The sequence below is a fragment of the Ictidomys tridecemlineatus genome, chromosome 10 (assembly GCF_052094955.1).
Source record: "Ictidomys tridecemlineatus isolate mIctTri1 chromosome 10, mIctTri1.hap1, whole genome shotgun sequence".
NCBI lineage: Eukaryota > Metazoa > Chordata > Mammalia > Rodentia > Sciuridae > Ictidomys > Ictidomys tridecemlineatus.
In genome coordinates, this window is record NC_135486.1 from 45,414,748 (window position 1) to 45,431,220 (window position 16,473).

A 16,473-nucleotide genomic window follows, 5' to 3' on the forward strand; every position below is an offset into this window, starting at 1 on the left:
ACAACCAATAGGTGGATCTCATCTTGCAAGGGGATGGGGAATGAAGTAAAAAAGGCTGGATCAAGGGTAAGAACCCCCATTCCTTTGAAATCAGAAAGGGAATAGGGGAGGGATGATTTTATAGGTGCTATGATTGGATATGAAGTGTCCCCTAAATGCTCCTGTGTTAATAAAAGAATACTCAAAAATGAGATAATTAGATTATAAGAGTTGTAACCTAAGCAGTCCATCCCAGTTTGAGTGAGCTGACTGGGTGGTAAATGTAGGTAGGTAAGGTGTGGCTGAAGGAAGTGGATTACTGGGGTTGTGCCCTGAAAAGATTCATTCTCCTATGGCCCCACTTCCTTCTCTCTTCTTCCTGGCTGCTGTAAATGGAGCAGCATTTTTCTACCAAGCCTGTCTGCAATGATATTCTGCCTCACCTTGTGCCCAGAGCAATGGACTATACCAACCATGGATTAAACCTCAGGAACCATGAGCTTAAATAAACTTTCCATCCTCTAATATGTTCTAGTCAAGCATTTTGATCACAGCAAATGAAAAGCTAACCCAATAGGTACAGAAACAATGGATCTATATATTTAAGACCTAGACTGCAAGAGAACATAATATCATTTAATGAGAGAGAAGATAAAAGAACTAAAAGAGGAACATGACAAATTATCAACATAACAATGAAGAAATGAGCAAGAATATCTACACAACTATGAAAGGATTATTGAGTGATGATGATAGTCCTTTCCTACTGGGAATCTGAGTATCCAGTGACATAGCTGCAGAGTTATGCAGTTATCTTTAGCAATTTAAGGAAAGGAAAAGAGGCAAAGAATGATAAGATAGAATCAAGATTGAGAATCTTCAGATAAAATTTTGTAGAAGTTGATGTAAAAGCAGGAAGTAAGTGGTCTTCCTGAGAGAATGGCTAGATGGTAGAAATGGGGGCTGAGATGAGAGGGAAGATTGTAGTCTCAAAATACGATAATTCAAAGAGGAAATTGGAGGAATGCATAGGCATAGGAAAGGCACAAGAAAAATCAAGTTGGGAAAAAGCAAATGAGAGAACTGCATTGATGCCAACACTAAGCCAAGCTAACTAACTGTCCCTCCGAGTTTGATCAAGGATAAAAACAATTTTCAATTTTAGAATGAAATTTTCCAACTCTTCTAATATAAAAGAATGTCAGAGTTACATAGAAAATACATTTGTGATCATTTAAAATAATAATTTTACATAGTGCTTTTTCTTAATCACAAGTCTTGATGTTAGCACTTTATTGAGTCTCCACCTTGTAAATAAGAACCCAAGTTAAGAGCTATGGGGAGAAGTAAATCTTCTAAAAGAAAATTGAAATGTATGTTCCAAAGCTACAATGTGCATTTGTTTTTTAATTTTTCCCTGTGTCATCCTGAGTTGGGACTTTTCTTTGCACTAGAATGACTATTTCCTCTGGTTTTCATTATGGCTGGAAGATGAGAACTCTGCCAGAAGATCCTACTACAGTGCTCATGATTAGCAAAATAAAGATCAATAAATAAAAGCAAAGAAACAGAGCAGAACACTTGTGCTTGAGTTTGAAACTGATGCATTCTGCTCTGCGATTCTCTTCTTAGGAAGTGCAGCTGCCCAAAGGCTTGATTACTGTTCTCTCTTTCTTATTCATCACCATCACACTTCCTCCGATTTCAGAATTCAAATTGGTCCTGTCATTTCTGTTATTTCCCAATAATCTGCAATTATGCTACCCATCTACCATGTTGGATAGAACAAGAGTCACCATCAGCAAGACCAGAAAAAGAATCAGTCCATCAACCAAGAGGTAACTATTTGAATGGCACTTAGGTTTGGGGTGTAATGAAGAATATAGGAAATATTCATGAGGAAACTTTCTTGTGTTTAAGGAAATTATATATTAGAGAAAGGAGAAAAAAACATGAATATTTAACAAATCCACTCATGAATAGTAAGTGCCACAGAGGAAGAGATGTCAAGGTACATTAGTTTGGTTGGCAAAGGCTGTATTGAGGAGAAGAAATGAGATGAGGCTTCATGTAGAATTTCCACAGGTGAATACATGGAAATATTAGGAGTCATGCTCCTATTAGCTTCTATTTCCCAAAAGAGCTTTAAACATGAAACATTATCATTTGAAAGCATACCTACCTTTAATTATCTTAGAATCTGTGCCAGGGAAACAAATAACTCAAAAACAAGTTACTTTGGAATCCAAGTATGTGTGATGTTATTTTAAGTTTATTTATCTCCTTATTTTGGTGTGTTCAGGCCAATACTTAAACAAGCATGCATTCTCTCAGCACACATTAGAGAGCGTAGAGCTCTGTGTGCTCAGCACTACTTGATAGAGCAGGGAGGCCAAGCTAGGATCAAACAGAGAAAAGTATTTCTGAATCCAATTCACGTCGTTGTGGCTAAACACAAACAGCCCTAGAACATCTGGGAGATCCTCATTTTAAGTCCAAGTTGTCATATTTTCACACATTCTTGCTTTTGGGTGTTTGGGCTGAGATATTTTTTTCTCATGTGATTTGCATCCAGTAACAAAATTGTTAAGAATTCCCATCAAGTGGGTGTCTTAGATTTTCCCATGTAGTTGGTCATCTCTCTCTTCTAAAGGGAAAGCTGGTGAGGACAGAGAAAAAGTAAGGCTAAAACACAGAAAAGGGAATTTCTGAACTACAAAGCAACACATCAACAACAAGCTAAGTTACTAAAGATTTCTTAAAACTTAGCTTTAATTTCTTGTGGATGTGTGATTTGAAATTAAAATGAACATTAGAAGGGCAGGTTCCCAGGCACCTTTAAACCTGTCTAAAATTTTTCCTTCCATTCCCTTTTATACCACCTTTTCTATTCTCCACTTTAATTTTTCCCCTGAAAATTTGTCATCATTTAACATGAAATATGCTTTACTTACTTCATCTTGTTTATTCTTTCTCTTGCACTAGAAGTAAACTCTATTTTTGAGTTTTTGTCTGTAAGTCCAGTGAATATTATTTACACTCTCCTGCCCAAAAAAGTCTACTGAACATAAAAGTCCTTCAAAAATATCTGCTTTTGAATTCTTAATCTTTGTACTAATGATTTAAAGTACTTTCCATAATCTCTGAGTATTTTTCTATTTAATTTCTTAAGTAGATCTTATATTTCTACTACTAATAGAAATTAGATTCAAATTTGAATTATGATAGTGTCTATTCATTAAAACATAAAGTACAGAGAAAATAAATTCAAAGACTCAATTTTAAGTATACATGTGCATTAGCAGAGTTATCTTGATAACTGGAATTAGTCCAGTTATTTTAGTGGTCAGTCTAAGCTGGATCCATCAACACTAGTAAGAGACCTACTGTTCAAAACAGGAATTCACAAAGAAGTGTTAAGCATGATTTTCATTATTATTATTAACTTTAGCAGAACAAAAATTCTGAATGATACTGTTATCATTTCTATTGATTATCATAAATTAGTATTATTCATGGCACCAAGATTCCTTATAAATAATTTATTAGATATAGAAAAGATAACTTCAAAAGTCAGTTTAACTGTAATAGTTGGCCAAGAAAATGTGTTACACACAGACAAAAGGAGGGGATAATTTCATTCTGTATCTTGATTGCTTAAAAAAAATGCCTAGAAGAAATTTTAAGTAAGCCTTGGAAAACTATTGGGTTAAATAATTCAGATGATAACATGCTCAGAAATTATTCATAATAAGAAAGTTTAAATTTATTAATTGAAAACAATCAGAGTAACTTAATATTTTAAGTTATTCTGGAAAGTCTAAAAAGAACCAATAAGTAAGTGAAATTGCATAAAATTCGACACCAGTATACTATAAGAAATGATTTTTTAACAATATGAACATCTCAAAAATAAAATGAACTACATTGTGAAGCAGTGGAAACCCTTGCCACTGGAGAAATACAAACTCCATGCTGTGACTATCCAGAGGACGATAAGACTATTTTATTACTTTCTGTGCTTGGATTATGTGTAATATGTCTCCACGTAGAAGATCTATTAAGAGCTCAGTAGATGTTCATTGGATGTATCAATGGATGGTGTTTTGGAGACCCAGGAATATTTCTACGTTGCTATGTGTTCCAGGTTTAGAAGCAAGAAACTCTAGCAAACTTGGTTAAAGAATGATTGACTAGAAAATTTCATAGAGGTGAGAAATAGCATGTGGTATAAGAGTTTCAAAGACTTAATCTATCCCGGAGCCATTTACATATATACCAAGGTAGGCAAACCCTTCCTCCATCACCCCCTCCTCAGGGAAGATTTGTTTTCATTTCAAAGTAAAGGTTGCTCTTTTTAGTACAAAGAGAAATGATGAGCCCACATTGTGGCACCCTATATAAACTTTGGGTCTCATCACTTCAGAGTTCCTCTCATATGGTGCCAACCTGAAACATGTTAAAATGAACATTTGCTCTCATTGTGTTGCCTGTAGGGAGATTGACAGACCAATGCTGAGATGCTTCAGGATGGACAACGTGTTGCCTGATACAAGGTTTCTGTCTGGATCTCCATCTCTACCTACCCACCCTCCACCTCCCTCTCCAGATTAATGGAAGAAAGGAAAGAATATTAGATATTCAACTATTAGGAATTTATTATGTTTCGTCATTAGATAGAAAATTTTACTAGGTAATGAAGGGGGCTAATTTTAGATATATGTTGTTCTACATAGGTATTTCTGGAATATTCTTAGTATTTTTAAATAGTGTTTTTAGTCCAATGTCAACAAATACATCAAAAAGAATTTAGCTTCTCAGAAAGGAATAGACTAGAAAAGATGCAAGGTTTTTGTTTTTAAAGTATCTCCTAGAAAATAAACTTGTTTAATATAAAAAGTGATCATTTACCTCTGATAAAAATATTGAGAAAAATTTTCCTAGAAAAGGTAGGGTAGTTTGAGGTATATTAGTTAAGATGAATAATAAAGAGCCTCTTTTCTGAGATAAAACAAGTTATTCAATAAAGATGAACTCTTAAAATGACTAAAATGGAAAAAGAATCATTTGGCCTAAGTTTTCCTCTGTGTAGGCTCAAAATATACTGAATTTTCATTTGAACAGAAGAAATTTTAAAAAATTGATTAAACTCCAGGATTCTAGAAATGTTTAACTTGATATTTTGCTGGCATCTTGTATCTTGAGAAGTACTTTATCAAATGAACAATTCTTTCATGTAACTATAGGCATTTATAGTAAGATTTGTTTTGTATTAAGTCAATTAGGATGTAAAGTGATCCTGGAAGACTTCAAAAGGATTGATTAATGCATATCTAGTTTCTGTAGTTAGAACATTTGAAAGCTCTTTACTTTCCCCAAATTTTATGGTGATTCACCTAACAAAATATCCTCTCATTGGCAGAAACACATGTTAACTACATTTATACACCCAAGAGAAAAACCATGGAGACCCAAATATTATGTTACTAAGTTCTTGATATGCATATCTGGTAGGATTTGTTGTAATCGATATCTGTGACCAACTTGGCCACAGATCAAACAGTGCCCTAGATTGAATCCCTGGCTAGGCCCCTCCTCTGAGTGCTTCACCCACTGGCCATTGCAAAGCTCATTATATTGTTCAACATCAGACAATAACTCACTGCCAGTGTAGGGTCTGACTTCAGCTGCTGCTTATATATTTGGGGATTTCTATCTGACAGCTCAATGTCAACTATAATATTTACTCATATGCTAACAAAAGCATTATGTTACATATATTGCTAGCTTTAGCTATATAGATATTCTTTTCATATTGCTACCCAGTGACCTCAGTATTGATTGTGCACCCTAACTTTGAGAGATAAACATGATACTAAAAGTTGACAACAAGCTAGGCATAATATTCTATACCTGTCTATTATAACATAGAAAATTTTCAAAGCAGCTTTATTGACATTATTTCATCAGATATTCAGAAGTACATGGTAATTCTGCCTCTAATTTTTAAGGTTGCCCTGTGAGAGTTCAATCTGAATGACTCTGGAAGATAGAACTAAACCAACAGATGGAATCTTCATGGAGTCACATTATGAACCAAAAAGAGACATTTTTTTTTTGCCTATGAAATCAGTATGAATACATTGGTTTTCTTTGTAGTCAGTGTGTTTCTTTTCAATGGAAATGTCTAACACCATGGCAAAAATGATGTCAGGTATCCATCCATCAGGTAGCTGGATGAGGTGACCTTTTGAATTCCTTCAAATGTTGGACTCCTGGGCACACATTCTAGGATTCCCTTAGTGAAGGATAAGACAGTAGGTTTCTGTCCTTCAAATCCTAAAAGAAAGCATGCTATCCCTCCCTTTCCATTCTATATTCTTCATGCTGCTGGACACATGCCCAGTTAAGCTGAAGAACAGCTCAGGCATGAGCCGCAGCTGCTGCGTGGCTAATGAAAAAGGAGCCCCAGAATGCACGCTCTCTCCTCTGGCTCCACTTGATGCCAATAGGTTTGCCTGATTTGAAGAAAAATCCAGTCAAGCTGCCTGCTTGGCACTGTGCAAGCAATGCATCTGTGTTCCTCCCAAGACTTTGGAGTGAAATGAGGGGCTGTTTGCAAACTGTGTAAGGCCCAACATGAAATGATTTCTTCCCCACTGGGTTGTGATCATGACCTCCAGGCAGATAGGAGCAATGAAAGATATCAGAAAAGGTCCCCAAATTTCTCAAAGTGTTTTCTATGGAAACAGAGCCCTGAGAAAGGCTCCAGGAGAGTAATGACAGCAAAGAAACTAAACAATGCATATTTGAGTCTTTCTAGCAGATGCAGAATAGACATTGTTAAGTGTCTGAGAAGTCTTAAGGCAAAAAAAAAAAAAAAAAACCTGGTAAACTCAGATCAGAGCAAGAAAGTTTTTCCCTCCTTTGTACGTACCCATTAACATACATACATTTCATAAAATACACACTACTGAATAGGAATATTTTAATACCAAACCCTCATTCTCATGTATGAAGAAACTTAGGTCCAGAGAGAAAAAGTAACTAGACCCACTCTGAATACACTGACTAATTATAAGTAGAAAGTAGACTTCCTAGCTCCTAATCCAATGTTCTTTTCTCTTAAGCATTGTTGTGATCATATTCTTGACTTTTATATTTTACTTCATCGTGTCTAGGTCAGGTGTTTATCCCTGGACTCATCAGTTCTGGCCACATGATAGGAACTGGCAGAAGCCTTGGGATACATACTTGTCTCTGTTCCAATCTCCATGGGTCAGGAGTCTGGGGCCATTTACAAAATCAAAAATATATCAGATGGAAAAGAGACATTCTAACAGATCTAGAATTAACCTGCCTCAAAGATTGTTTTATATATTTTTTTTCATCAATTGGATGGAGATATATATATATATTTCATGCCCCTAGAACATACATTTCCTCTTTTTTTTATAATAATTCCTAAGGAGCCTTTGTTTCACATGATTCACTCATTCCATATAATGCTCCAAGTCTGCTCACCCCAACCCAAAAGAAGACTATGCTAGACTGCCTTCTGTTAATGTTCCATACACAATTATGATAGTCTAAGTTCAGCAACCCTATAACCCTTTTTCTCTAGATAGCTCTGTCATATCCAGATGTAGCTCTTGAGGAACATAAAATATATGGATTAACAAACACACTTGATATCTCTTCCTAAAAATGCAGCCCAATATCCAATGGTAGCGAGAGAAAAATAGCAGTAGTAAAAACCTATTTAAAAAATTAGAAAGGGAACTGGGTTTGGTAGCACATGCTTATAATCCCAGTGATGCGGGAGGATCCCAAATTCAAGGCCAGCCTCAGCAATTTATTGAGGCCCTAGGCAACTTAGCAAGACCCATCTCAAAAATAAAAATAAATAAATTAATAAATTAAAGGGGGCTGGGGATGTTGCTCAGTGGTTAAGAGCTCCTGGGTTCAGTCCTTGGCAACCCCCCAATCTCCCTCCCACTCCCTCCAAAAACTAGAAGGGAAACATGTCAGATCTTCAGTAGTTCTTGATGGTGATAGTCTGGTATACATTGGATGGATGATAAACTTTTTGACAATTGGCCAAACCCCTTAATTAATCAATATGGACTCCCAAGTTCAGTAGCCCCCACTAAGAAGACATGATAGAGGAACTGTGGCACCGTTTTGAGTTTTCCTGATTTAATTGTTCAAGTTTCTTGATGTTAATTTTAGGGACTGAATTGCCTGAGAGTCTGAGAAACACAGTAAATTTTTTTTTCAGTCCTATGAATCTTTCACATACACCTACCATAGGTACTCAACTAGCCGCCACCCATTGTCTTTGTTGTAGATACTCTTTACTAATTAGCAATATTAGAACTCTCACAGCCCAGACAGAACTGAACTGCAAACCCCTAGCTGTCTGGTCCTCAAATTTCTGCTTAAATCCTCAGCTTTGGAGCATATTCAAAACACAATAGGCCATACTAGGGTAGTGAGAAAATTTCCCTTATAAATAATTTTGTTCTGGATCAGAGGTGTCCAATAAAACCTCTTCCAGTGATAGGAATGTTCTTTTCTTCTATGCTATTCAACATGGTAGGCACTAGGTACATGTGGCATGGGTGAAATAAAAGTTTAGTGCCAATAAAGAACTAATTTTTTTTGAAATTTAATTTTGATTAATTTATGTAGCCACATGTGGCTAATGACTACCATATTAGACAGTAGAGACATAGGCAGAGTTTATGCCAAGGTTAAATTTCCAACTACAACTATATACTGTAGGTATTAGCAAGAAGTACTCTGCGGATTGAGAAGAACAATAGGATGTGAAATTGGAGTTTTCTTTCCCTGCGTATCTCCATTCTAACCACAAATTGTTCTTATCTTTAGCATCAGAAGCAGAGTATATTAGAAAACATTGTACTAATTTTGAAGATCAAAAAGACCCATGATTGTATGATCTTAAGCAGTTTAGGATTTTCCTTCAATAAAGTTACATACTTACTGTTGTTTTGTATTCTATTTTTCAGCAAAGGAACTTTGGATAGGAACTTCTTACCCTTTTAAAATAGGGCAATAGAGCCCACAAGAAATATTTGGCAATCTCTGGTAATCTAACATATTACTACTGAACCCTTAAAATTTCAGCCTCAAAGAGGATCATGTCTGATCCCAAGAGAGAAGACAGGTAATTAGTAATTATTACCAAAAAACTTATAGCTTTTTATTCAGGAGTAGACAAATACTCTCCATTACCAGCCCTCATCAGAACAATTCCAGATTTTTCTGTTTAGTTTAGCTTTGTTTTGTTTTCCTCAACACTTGTCAATTTGGGTACAAGTTAGTACTCTTTCAGTTGCGATCGACAGAAAGCCCTTTAAGAGTAAAAGGTAGGCAATTGGATGGGTATAGATAAAGACAAGAACAGTCCATGTATTCCTAATTGGGAGCTGCATTCCAGATATTCACTGACTGCTGATGAATGCCTGCTATTCTTTAAAATGACACAATAGAAAGATATAAATTGCTTTTCATCTCTGGCTAAAGTTTCAGCAAGGCTCCTGGATTCTTGGGGCTTTTTTATTTATTATTTTTGATATAAACTATCTAAATTTTTCTATGTATGCTCTAACCAAGATTTTACATTTACTGGCAAACCAAATATGTAGTTCAGCCAGGCTTCCTAAGAATTAAAACTCCTCTTTTTGTTACGTTGGATTCCCTCTGTTGCACACTGAGTTGAATTCTCTGCTGTATCCTCCTCCCTCACATTACTTTGAGCTTTACTTCCTAAGAAAAGGATGGTTTCTCTGCCTACATTTGTACCCCATTTTCTTTCCGTTTTTGCTTTTCATTTGCTTTTCATTTCTATTCGTATTCCTTTCACATGCTCAAAACCCGAAAGGACTGAAATAGCAAACAACATGTCAACAGCAGCCCCAACACATTGAGCAATTGGCACAGCTTAGAAAAAACTTAGAGAAAGGAGCATGCATATGAAGTGTGAACAGTGCTGTCACTTTTCTGCTACCGAGGACTGTCTGACAAAAGACCCAGAGCAGATGTACCAAAACCACTTCAATGGAATTCCAGGAGATCCAGGACTCTGTGCAGCAATTAGAACAGAAGGGTTTAAAGTTCAGTCTTAGGGCACTACCTTCAGAAGAAATTGGTCAGAATGGTGTATGGCACGAAGATAATAGGCAACCAGGCAAAGATCAGAAAAGTACAGAATGTAAGGGTAGAAAAGAACATTTCATCCCATCTTCTGTAAAATGTTTCAGTTTCCTACCATATGTCCATCCTTGCTTTAAATAACTCAGAGGGTGAGTTCCTTCCCCTAGCAAGGCAGCTCGTTTAACAAAAAATATTTTTAAGTAAGCTTTTACGGAAGTTTAACATGCATACAGAATGTTACACAAATCATAAAAGTACAGATGTTGACAAATGTTCAAACTGGGAACTCCACCCAAATAGATCATTAACAGCATCCCAGAAATCTCTCCAGGCCCCTCTCAGTCATTACCTCCTGAAAGTAACCACTATTTTGAATTCTGTCACCATCAGTTAGTTTTGTCTGGTCTTGGACTTTATTTGAAATGGAACAATACAATGTGAAAACGCTTGTGCTTGGCCTCTTTTATTCTCATATACTGTAGGTGGGAGTAATATTGCTATAAATGTTTTGGAAAGCTGGTATTTTCTTCTAAAGACAAACAGAAACTCATTGTTCCATCCAGACACTGTACTCCTTCCTAGGCAGATACCAAACCTCAGTGTGTACAGTTGTCCACTAAAAGGCAAATTTCAGAAGTTCATACTAGCACTGTCCATAATAACCCTGAATTAGAAGCACCAAATGTCCATCAATAGAATGGGTACAGACATTACATTATATTCTCTACCTTAAATGAGAATGATTCAATTGTCATTTCTATTGTTTCATACTCATAAGGATGAATCTCACAGTCATAAGATATTTTGACAGCATGAAAGAGTCTTCATATCTGAATGGCTTTCTGACCCTAGCTCTTTGACCAAATTTCATTAACAAACAAATTCAATTTTGTTTCCACACTGTAGATTGTCATCTACTATTCAGAATTAACCTCATCTTAAATGTATCTAATATGACAGTAACATATTTTAAGGGGGAAAAGAACATTTAGAATGCATCCACTTGTAAAGTTGAAACTCATCAGGTCACATAGAAAGTATTTAAAGGAATTAAAAATTATAGATATAAATATGCATATAACTAGATATTAATATAGTTTGGGTCTGGATTGTCTACCAAAAGCCCATGTGTTAAAGGTATGGTCCCCAGTCCATGGCACTAATGGGAAATGGTGGAGCTATTAGGTGGTCAAGCTACTGGAAGATTTTAGGTAACCAGAAGCATGTCTTTGAAAGTGATTGTGGGACCCTGGTATATTCCTCTCTCTTCTTTATCTCTTAGCCATGAGGTGAGCATCTGTGCTTATCTATGTGCTTACCAGTATGGTTTACTAACTCACCACAGGCCTACAAGCAGTGAGACCGACCAACCAACCATGAACCGAGGCCTCTGAAACCATGAACCGAAATAAACCCTTTCTCTTTATAAGATGATTGTCTCAGGTATTTGTTACAGTAATGAAAAGCTAACTAACACAAAAAGATGATAATACTGTGGCTCCTTTTTATCCATGAGCCCCCCATTCTACTCTAAATAAATTCTAAAAGAAGCAGACAGTACAAGAGAAAGGAAAACAAATACTGTTTTGTCCATTTAAAGAAATCAATTTGTTAAGATAATGTTTCCATCATTTAACTGACCTTAGGTTAGGGATTCAAATATTTTATATCTTGATTTATGATTAATATGCCTCTGTCAATGCATCCAATATCTGGTTACATACTATTAATCATGAATATTTTCCAATGTGGCACAATTCCTTCAGAATAGCCTTTTTGTACTTGCTTCAACCTTAAACTAGATTTATTATATTAGCATTCATTCATTAATTTAATGAGTAAATATTTACTGACCATCTATCATGTGTCAGGTAGTATTCTAGAAACTGGAGTTACAGCAGTAAGTAGACAAGAATCGTTGGGATGTAGTTCTGTTGTACAGCATCCCTGGGTTCAATCCCCAGTACCAAACAAACAAACAAATGATACAAACTTAAAAAAATAGTTAGATATTCATATATCTAAGTAAAAGGTTTCAAAGTGGTGAGTAAGGAAAGTAGAGGTGGGTGGGATTCAAAAGGACTTAAGATGACCTCTGCAGAGTTGAGGAACAATTACATGATTTTACAAAGACTTGGTTATTACGACTGAGTTATAGTTCAGTTTGCACAGTGACAAACTTTTCATGATATCTGAGTTTTACCAGTACCCAGGTTAGTGTGTAACTGCAGAGCTTTTTGTTTGTTTTTGAGAGGGGACATCTTGAAGGAGATTCTGTGAGAAATACCAGACTCCAGTTGGAGACTGAGGAAAGAAGTCTCTACTCATTCCATCCAAATGAAGTACATTAGGTCTTATAAGGTCAGAGTCAGGGAATTTCCAGATGGTTCTGCCAGCAGCCTGCTATATAAAATGACAGATAAGAATCAAAAACTTATTCTGAAGGAACTGAGTACACTGGATAATATAAACAGTGAATAGTGTCACCTGATAGATAAATTAATATACATTTAGATAAAATATGTTCTACCTGTTGGACACATGCAATGTTATGAGAACATTAAAGAACAAGTTTGAATTTAAAATTTTTTAAAAATATTTATTTCTTAGTTACAGGTGGACACAATACCTTTATTCTATTTTTATGTGGTGCTGAGGATTGAAGTTAGTGCCTCACACATGCTAGGTGAACATTCTACCTCTAAGCCACAACCCCAACCCCAACAAGTTTGAATGTAGAAGTTCAGAACTACTTGGATCTTCACGCTAGATCTTGGTAGCACACGGAGACCCAAACACAGTAGCAAGCTTACACCTCAACCTCCCAGCCCTTCTCTTTCTACTTGTTCCATCTGCATCAAAAGGGCCACTCACTCTCACCCATGGGCATGCCCCAGACCACATCCGTAAATCTGTTCACCTCTTGGTGACCTTTGGATCTGATGTTATGTATAAAGGTGGCAGAGACCATCTTTGAGAAAATCGGACCATGGCAAGTGGTACCTTGAAGGTCAGGAAAGCAGACACAAGGACAATTAAGCAAGAGATTTTTGGAGTTTTTAATACTTGGAACATTTACCTGAAGGGAAGAGGAACAAGCTCCAAATGGTCTGATGCACTCCTGAGGCTGGGAGTGGATATGATGCTCAGAGCAGGGCTCAGAGCAAAACCCAACCCCTTTTCCTAGTTTTCAATTTCACACTGCATACCACTCAAGTGAAGAGAAGTTATGTGGTTCAGAATTTTTCATATTCTGATACTTTGTAGATTATATATACATCTTTATCTGTCATCCACATGTACCTATACCTGCATCCACCTACTTCTGTCTCTATTTGATCTAACCTTATACTCAGGTGTGCATGCATATTTTATGTAATATATGAGTATATATGTGACGTATTTGTGCACGTATCTGTCTAAACTTATATATTTGTCGATCCATCCATGTTGTAAAAATAGATACTTGGTACTACTTGTTGGGAGTTTAAAAAATCTAAACTTCCCCTTGTACCTACCAAGAAAAAGATCATTAATAATATCCTAGAAGTTTTCAGCAGGCTCTCTCTCAAACACTACCTCCATGGAGCTAACCATTCAAATCATACGGCTGATTCTCCATTTGAGAGTCTGTGTGAATCAAGCACAGGTCCAATTACAATTTGACATCCTATGTGGTTTATCTGTAAGGACAGTGTGCTATCATGACATGGTGTGACTTTGCATATTCTGGTCCTTTGTCTCATGTGATAACCACATTGCTCATTGTATCTAATGATCAGTAATTATTTTGTCATCACCTTTAATATATCCTCTAAATCCTGAAAGTGGGGGAAATTAGCAATCATCTTTCTAAAGTAAAAAATTTGAGCATCAGTTGCTTGAGAGAGGAAGATTTAGAAATAGAAATGCCTCCCTAAGAGACCACTCAAGCTCATCCATTGGATATACTCTGCTGACACTATGAACACAGCCTGCACCATGCAAGATTCCACTGTGAGTAGAGTTCAGCAGGTGCTTGTTGCTTGTGAACAAGTAATACGTGAAAGTTCTTAGTAACACAAGTTCTAAAGAAATCTTGGGTTATGGTTTGGATCTAGAATTGTCTCCTAAAATGTTCATGTTGTGAAGGCATGATCCCCAATGCAGGAAAGTTCAGAGGTGGGGATTTTAGAAAATGATGAGAGCTATAACTTCATCACTGAGTTAATTTCCTTGATGGATTTAACAATTGAATGGATTACCAATTTTGATAACTTGATAAATGAATAATTTGAATAGATAGTATGACAGGTGAAATGTAGCTGAGGAAGTAGGTAGCAGGGGCCATGTCCTTGGGGATTATGTCTTGTCCCTGGCTCCTCAGGCAATCCCTCTCCCTTCCCCCCATCCCACTCCCTTCTTTGCTTTCCAGCTGCCAGGAGCTGAACAGCTTCCCTGTACCATGCCCGTCTGCCATGATGCTGTGCCTCACCTCAGATCCAGGGGTAAAGAGTCTGCTGACCATGAACTGAATCTCTGAAACTGAGAGCCCACAATAAACTTTTCCTCCTCTAAGTTGTTCTCATTGGGTATTTTGGTCACAGCAACAAGAGGCTGACTTATATAATTTTTATGCTGCCAGAAATGCCGTTGGGCTCCCAGGGTTGGAATAGGAGGGGTAGTTACCCTTGTTATGATTTACAGGTGTTCCCCAAAAGCCCATGTGTAAGAAAATGCAAGAATTTTCAGAGGTGAAATGATTACATTATGAGAGGTGTAACTTAATCAGTGCATTAACCCACTGACATGAATTAACTAGTCATAACCACAGACAGGTAGGATGTAGCTGGAGGAAGTAGGTCACTGGGGGGGTATGCCTTTGGGATTTATGTTGTGTGCTTCGTGAAGAGAGCTCTCTCTGCTTCCTGGTAGCTGTGTTCTGAGCTGCTTTTCTACATCATACCTTTCTGTCATTATGTTCTGCCTCACTTTGGGCCCAGAGCTTTGGAGTCAGCTGACCGTGGATTGAACCTCTGAAATCATGAGCCAAAATAATCTTCTTTAGGTTGTTCTTGTCAGGTCTTTAGGTCAGAAGAAAAACATAAATGAGTTTTAAAAATAAAAAATAAATAAATAAGTAAACTGAACTAAACAACCCTTTACACAGTTCTCAGTGGCTGCAGCAGAAGACTTGAGTCAGAGGCCCATATCTGATAGTCTCTCTCCTCTTCTGTATGTAAAAGATTTTTCATGATCAGATTCTTTTCCTAATATCTTTGCAGGCAGTGACTCTGCCTTTATGTGCATGTGTGTTATTCCAACATGATTTAAGCTTTGTTCAAAATGAATTTGGAAGTTAAGCATTAAACTATTCTGAATATGAAGGTACTCAGTGTCACCTAGTGTTTAGCTGGCAAAAATGATTTTTTTTAAAAAAAAAAGTGTTAAAATGCTTGCAGAAGAAAAGTTCAAATGCTCTGAACACCAAATCAAACAGGTAGATAGATGTTAGGATCCAATCTTCACAATAACAAGTGGCTTCCTAGTTTACTGGTTATTTGTTCCAGTCAACTTAATAACAGGATGAATTGACCAATAGAGATTACAACTACTTAAGCTCAGTACTCAGTTTGATCATTATGTACATAAAAGGTCCTTTCTCCCTCCCTTCTGGGGAAGGAGGGACTCCCTGCCTTCTTCCCTCCCATACTCCTTCCTTTTTTCATCTCTTTTCCCCCTCATCTCCTTTCCATAAGTATTGATTGAGAGCTGGCTACATGACAGGCACTTAGACAAGTACTAGGTATATATCTGTGAAGTTTTAACATGTTTCAGTCACTTTTGGAGCTTAAAAACTAGCAAAGGGGGGGGGGTTCTCACCAAGCCACAAAGTCTCATAGGGAAAAAACTTGCAGACCAACCAAGGTCTTGTCAAGTTTATTGGGCTGGAAGGAAAAGGAAAAAGAATCTCTCTCAAGTCAATCCTAATGTACCATTTTAACCACAGCTATACCCACACAGCAATTTATGAAAAAAAATCCACTGAAATCATAAAAGGGCACATCATAACTGCATCTGTTTTTGTGCCATGAAAAGATTATATAACTTTGTGACATCTTATTTGTTATAGTGGCTAAATGAATTAAAGATGTACCAGAGCATGACCTTTGGATAACAAACTTTATAAGAACATATATGTTCATATATTGCTCAAGGGCAGGGATGGAATTTTAGCCCCAAATCTCCCGTCCTTACCTCATTTAGTCCAGTAACTTCTCAATGTAGGCTGACTATCTGTATCAAATGATTTCTCAATAATGTCAGCTAAAT

At 36.7% G+C, this 16,473-nt stretch overlaps 1 long non-coding RNA gene across 3 annotated transcripts in view; it reads left to right on the top strand.

Annotated features, from left to right (window-relative positions):
- LOC144367227 (uncharacterized) overlaps positions 1–10,562 on the top strand; it is a 137,458-nt gene extending 126,896 nt beyond the window's left edge. For 2 of the 3 annotated variants that reach the window (XR_013426560.1, XR_013426558.1), the window contains exon 3: positions 4,476–10,562. This is a non-coding gene — a long non-coding RNA (uncharacterized LOC144367227). Of the gene's footprint in view, positions 1–1,687; positions 1,818–4,475 lie in introns of all 3 variants that reach the window. The other variant, XR_013426559.1, reaches the window with a different exon arrangement.
- The last annotated feature ends 5,911 nt before the right edge of the window (positions 10,563–16,473 follow it).